Source organism: Palaemon carinicauda, chromosome 5, assembly GCF_036898095.1.
Source record: "Palaemon carinicauda isolate YSFRI2023 chromosome 5, ASM3689809v2, whole genome shotgun sequence".
NCBI classification, from domain to species: domain Eukaryota; kingdom Metazoa; phylum Arthropoda; class Malacostraca; order Decapoda; family Palaemonidae; genus Palaemon; species Palaemon carinicauda.
The window spans coordinates 173,314,604-173,322,103 of NC_090729.1; positions in this window are offsets into that span (position 1 = coordinate 173,314,604).

Consider the following 7,500-nt stretch of genomic DNA (forward strand, 5'->3'; position numbering starts at 1 on the left):
ACTATATGTTTATGTCTAAGATATCTTATATTAGCTCATTCCGCATAAAACCACTTATTTTCTTGAAAAGGTCAAAGAAAATGTAAATTCAACCATATTTTCCTGATTTCATGGTAGCAGAGTAGAACAGCAGAAAATCATAGAAGCTTATAGCTGCTAATGGGCAGTGTAAAGAACATCATTGTATTTATTAATATTTCCTTTATCTCGTAATAATCTCTCTCGTATAATAAAGAAAAATTGTCTGAATATATATATATATATATATATATATATATATATATATATATATATATATATATCTATCTATCTATCTATTTATATATATATATAAATATAAATATATATATATATATATATATATATATATATATATAAATATATATATATATATATATATATATATATATATATGTGTGTGTGTGTATTATATATGTATATATGTATATATATGTGTATATATATATATATATATATATATATATATATATATATATATATATATATATATATATATTCTTCAACGCTCAGCGGCATTATCAGCCGTATGACTATAGGGTCTCTCCAAATACCTCGGATAAGGGGGAGAGGGAGATGTCATATCCTTGTGAGAGGGGTTACCTCGAGATGTACACTCGAAAACCACAATCTCCCACAAATTGCCGAACCTGCTGGGCTGTACTGTAGTTAAGAAAAGGAGGTTCGGTGGGAAGGGTTGAATGTGTGTGTGCATATTTATTTCAATATTTTGCCGTCATATTTGATGGGTAGGGTACACTAGTAATAATGATAATGATGGAAAAAAATAATCTTGTCACCTAAAAAATATAAGATATTTAATTACACGGTAAATGAAATATCGCTATTCATAATTACGCAATAATCTAAAAATAGTCATAAAATAGACTTTCAAATCCACCACAAAACATTCGTGCAATAATCGTATTTACTCGATCAAAAATACATCCTATTCTTGGTTGATGATCCTTTGTAAATGGAGATGCTTCTAAATGCTTATTGGAAATTTTGAGTGGGCGTGAATGACGTCATGGTAGCGTTCCGTAGCGTGGGCGAGGTCACGACCGCATAGAAACAAGGTTAGGTCGCTAGTAAAGGGAAATCTCTTTGCTTCATCGTTATATGTGCCTCGCCAGGTCCGTTAGTAGTAGTAGTTAGTAGTATTGGATTTTAGAATTTCCTATTTTTTTATCCAGGTGGACCGTCGTGCAAGTGGTTTGAAAAAAAATTTATCTGACTTGCTTTGTTGAAAATATTGTTTTCTATCATAAAAATATAATTTTCGTTGATCACCACTGGTCATAGTATTATTATTATTATTATTATTATTATTATTATTATTATTACTTGATAAGCTACAAACCTAGTTGGAAAATTAGGATGCCATAAGCCCAAGGGTCTCCAGCAGAGAAAATAGTCCTGTGAGGAAAGGAAAAAAGGAAAAATAAAATTTTTCAAGAAGAGTAACAACATTAAAATAAATATCTCCTATATAAACCATATCAACTTTAACAAAACAAGAGGAAGAGAAACTAGATAGAATAGTGTGCCCTCAAGCAAGAGAACTCTAACTCTAGACAGTGGAAGACCCTGGTACAGAGGCTATGGCACTACCCAAGACTATCATTAATATCATTATTATTGTAGTTATTATTATTATCCCTTTTCACTATTATCAGTGGCTGTTTTATTATTATCAATTGTTTTTATCTGTTATTTGTATTGTTGATAACATCAATATTATCATTATCATTACATTATTATTATTATCATATTTTTTATGAACATTAATTTTTACTGATCTTATAGTTACAATTGCCTTGTGTAGTCTCCCCAAAAGTATTTATCAACGAACGTTTTCTTTTCCCTTTTCTTTGTACAATATCATAAACTGTGAATTTAATTACTACAAAATAAAAATGGTTTTTAAATCTGATTGAAAAAAAAATTGAGCAATGATGATTTTTCCCATAGTCGTGACAGTATGGCTACCCACATCCTCATCTTGCTTACGTCACCAGTCAGTGGACAGGCCTTGTTTCTATTATTATTATTATTATTATTATTATTATTATTATTATTATTATTATTACAAGCTAAGCTATAACCCTATTTGGAAAAGCAAGATGCTATAAACCCAAGGGCTCCAACAGGAAAAAATAGCCCAGTGAGGAAAGGAAACAAGGAAATAAAAAAAAAGAGAAGTAATAAACAATCAAAATGAAATATACTCAAAACAGTAACAACATTAAATTAGGTCTTTCCTATATAAACTATAAAAACTTAAAAAAAACAGGAGAGAGAAATAAGATAGAACAGAGATGTGTCCTTGAGAGTGGCCGGCATGAGTGGACCGTTCAGAGAGAAGTTAATCTCTCTAAGTAAAAATCAAATATAGTCGCTTGAACTAAATGTTTCAACGGCGTGGGTTTAAACATGCTTTTGTTAATCAAGCTAGAGATCACCATAGCGTTTTCCGGTCTGTCTGTTCCTGAGATGTTAATTAGTGGTTTCATAATTATCAAAGTGACGCGAGAAGGCTACAGTTTCTACTCTTCTCTATATCAATTTCGCTTTGTGAGTCTGCCTGGCTGGTTTCCCTAATTGGACCATTTTAGAAACCCTTTCCTGCCACTAAAGGCGGGTTTACACGGCCGAACAGCTCGCCGAGCCCGGTTGTCGAACCTACTTGTAGAACGGCTCGAAGAGCTTTCAGACAGTACATCGAACCTCAGTGTGCCTCGTGCTAAAACAACGTCAACATGTCTCTCGACTAGGACGATTTGATAACCATTGCTTTAGCAGTGGCACTAAGAAGGAAAAAAAAAAGATCAAAGTGGACGAAGGATTGGCTACTAAAAAGAGAAATTTTCACACACCAACTTGCTTGTAGCTTTAAAATTAGAGCCAGATGACTGGCGCAATTATTTGCGTATGGATGAAGACACGTACATTGATCTACTAAATCGTGTCAGCCCTTTCATTACTTATGAAGATACAACTATGAGGAAGGCCATAACTCCACATGAAAGACTGAGTGTCCGCTATTCCTTTGTTTCTGGCTACTTTATTGGAATAGTCTTTTGATTTAACTTTCCATAAAGCTGGATGAGCCCGATGTGCATGTATGAAATCAAGTACGACTTCCTTCTCATTCTTACTTTCATTAATGGCAGCCATAATTCATTTCTTTGATGGTGTTTTCTCTAGCAGGTTTGAATAACAACTGAGGTTCGATGCTCGACACCCGTTCACACGTTCGCACCGTTCGTCAAACAATGTAGCTCCGCCCACAAAAGTCAAGATGAGCCTGACTTTCATCGAGGCATTCGACGAGCGCGCTCGACAACCAAATAGCCCGTTTACACGCTCGAACATCAATTCAAACACAGGGTTGTCGAACCAGGCTCGACGAGCTGTTTGCCCGTGTAAATCCCGCTTAAAAGATGACTTGAAATGTTCGTTAATCAGTCGCTCTAGATCTACAAAAGCAGAAAGGTAATTCTGAAAACAATGTAAATTATATTAACTAAAAGAAGGTAAAAAATAATTAGCGTAGCAGCCTGGCTAATAATCATCCCAGAAACTTACCTTTATTTATTAGTTTTTGATAGCCAAATAAAAAATAAGAGGATTTTTTTTAACTAATGCTTTATTGTTCATTAATATATTTTGTATTCACAATATATATATATATATATATATATATATATATATATATATATATATATATATATATATATATATATATATACTGTATATATATATATATATATATATATATATATATATATATATATATATATATTTTATATATATATACTGTATATATATATATATATATATATATATATATATATATATATATATATATATATATATATATATATATATATACATATATATATATATACATATATTTATGTATATATTTATGTGTATGTTCGTGTGTATAGATAGATAGATATATACAGTATATATATGAATATATATTTACACGCGCGTTTGCACGCAAATTTATAATATATATATATATATATATATATATATATATATATATATATATATATATATATATATATATATATATATATATATATATATATTGAACAATATTCTGCATGACGTAATGAATATTCTTCTAAAGAAAGCCAGTTCATTTTTTAGACAAAACTGTAGGTGGTCGTTTCATATGGGATTAGTTTTTTTCTAAGAATAATCCCTATCAATTACCAATGGAACAAGATAATAATAATAATAATAATAATAATAATAATAATAATAATAATAATAATAATAATAATAATAATGGAAAAAATTAAGCTTTACACTTTTCATCGTAATAATTATATCTTAGCAGGTTAGTCGAATCATTTCTTATTTTCCAATGTGATAAGAATTTCATGGGAAAAGCAGATTTAAATAATAAATAGTAGGAGGGTTTGACTCCCGGCTTAAAAAGTCTTAACTTCAACGTGGGTTGAAAATTAATATGTAATTACGTTGTTATATAACTATTGATGATCTTACTTTATATTCTATATACATATGTACATGTATTATATATATATATATATATATATATATATATATATATATATATATATATATATATATATATATATATATACTGTATATATATATATATATATATATATATATATATATATATATATATATACAGTATATATATATATATATATATATATATATATATATATATATATATATATATATATATATATATATATATATATATATATATATATATATATATATATGCACACACATGGGGAGATGAATATTTTTCCTGTCATAATTACACATGAGGTAGCACACAGAAGTAAAATTCCCTGACCTCAAAAACTCTAAAATGGTATATATTTAATTAATATCACTTTCGAGAATAGTATCCATATGAAAACAACAATAAGGAAGATTTGCTAAACCCTTTCATTATGCAGACTTCTTATTCTGGTTAATCGTGGTCCCCGGAAGAGGAGAATTTCCTATTCTTAGTATTAAGCGGGGTTTACACGGTCGAACCCGGTTGTCGAACCTGCTGGTCAAACTGTTCAGAGGCGGAATCAGCCACAAATGCATAAGGGTTGTGGACAATGAAGCTCCGCCCACAAAAGTCAGGTGAGATCCTACTTTCTTCGAACCATTCGACAAACGTGTTCGACAACCAAATACCCCGTTTACATTTTCGAACGTCGCTTCAAACACTTGTCTGTCGAACCTCGTTCGACGAACCGTTCGAGCGTGTTAACCCGTCTTTAATCGGAACGTATTACCAATTAAAATTCCGGAAACTATTCAACCTCTCCAGTCCTTACAACCGATCAAGGCTTCATCTCGGTACTTCTACCGAGAAAGTCATTCAGATTCCTTCGCCTGAGAGAAGTGAACGAGGCCGTCTTTTGTGTTTAACGAAATTCCAAGAAATAAAATGTGTGAAATGCTTGGAGTCATTTCTAATTGGATCCTAAATAACCGAACTAGGATTTACGTCGGAGCATTTCCTGATTCAAATGATTTTTTTTTTTTTCTTGTTTTGGTTTTGTGATAATAGGATGAACTCATGTGATTTCGTCTCCAAGGAATTCCCAGATATATTTCTCTGTGCTTATTATTATTATTATTATTATTATTATTATTATTATTATTATTATTATTATTATTATTAATAATAGCTAAGCTACAACCCTAGATGGAAAAACAAGATGCTCTAAGCCCAAGGGCTCCAACAAGAAAAAAAATAACCCAGTGAGGGAAGGAAATAAAGAAAAAAGTAATCGATATGAGAAATAATGAACTTTAAAATAAGATATTTAAAAAAACAGTAACAACATCAAAACATATATTTTATATATAAACTATAAAAAGGCTTACGTCAACCTGTTCAACAATAAAAACATTTGCTGCAGGTTTGAACTTTGGAAGTTCTACCGATTCAACTACCCGAATAGGAAGATCATTCCCGAACTTTTTCATGGCTGGAATAAAACTTTTAGAACACTGTGTAGTATTGAGCCTAGCTACAGTCCTGGTTGGAAAAACAGGATGCTGGCTTCAACACGGAATGCAAAAATCTTGATGTTGAAGAGCTACTGTCATTACCTACTTACAATCATATTTGTCTCGGATGTGCATTATGCATAGCATGTATTACTGATAAATAAAACTTTGATTATAAAGAATAAGTAATTTCCACAGTTTGCTGAATGTTCGGTCCTGTCTATTCGTAGATAATTAAACCACAAATTACATCAATTTTCTCTCGATTTATGAAAAATAAAACGATCTAGTATCATAAGTATTGTAATTATTATATGTATACTAAAGGGATAGTAACCTTTTAAAGGTGTAAAGCCCGCTTATGAATGGCAGAGGCAAGGGACATTGACATTGCCCTATTAAGCAGGACAGTGCCCTAGAGACTGACCATATATACATATGATCAGCGAGGAGGCCCCCTCTCCACCCAAGCTAGGACCAAGGAGTGCCAGGTAATGGCTGCTGACGACTCAACAGATAGACTTATAGGCTCCCCCAAACCTCCCATTCTTAGCTCAAAAGGAAGGTGAGGTTGCAGCGGCCAAAGGAACCAGGGAGTTTGAGCGGGACTCGAACCTTAGTCTGACGTCCACATTCTGGAACGTTATGTCATCGGCAATCACAACAGTAAAAAAAAAAAAAAAAAAAAAAAAGTGTTAAGTTTTTACTTAAAATCGTTTTTATCTAGTTGAAAAAAATCAGTCTTTCACGCACGAAAAGAGGTGTAGTTTAAATGGAGAATTCCAGTTTATCAAAATTATGAAACTAGCTTATTTATCTCTAAATTTATCAGTATGTTAAATTTTTACTCTTTTAATATATCCATATTTTTAAACAGTTAGTTTATTGAATATTTTCATCTTTTTAAATTGTTGATATATGCATTTGATTACGTATTCTGAATTACAATACGTGTTCCTTTCATTAACAAATATGTTACCAGCTATGAAGCCATTTTAGTACAATTTAAGCAAACTAATCATTGGTGCATTAATTTCTATACTTTTAAGTATCCCTGTTGAAATCCTTTTATTTTCCTTAAACCACTTATCCGAATTTATATCAAAATGGTCCTTGCATATATTGTTCAAAGTTTTATGTTGAAATTTACTGTAGTGGACTGGGGGAAGAATATCCTTCTGTTATAATTAACCGACAATGTATTATTAGTAATTATCTATAAAACTAATAGAAACTCTAAGCTCTTCCATGCGACAGAGGCACCTGCTTACATTCACCGGACTGGGGTTCGAGTCCCGCTCAACCTCAATAGTTTCTTGTTGTGTCTGCAACCTCACCATCCTTGTGAGCTAATAATGGGGTGTTGGGGGAAACTATAGGTCTACCTACTGAGTCATCAACAGCCATTGCCTAACCTCTTTTGGTCCTAGCTTAGGTAGAAAGGTGTCCTTGGTGCTGATC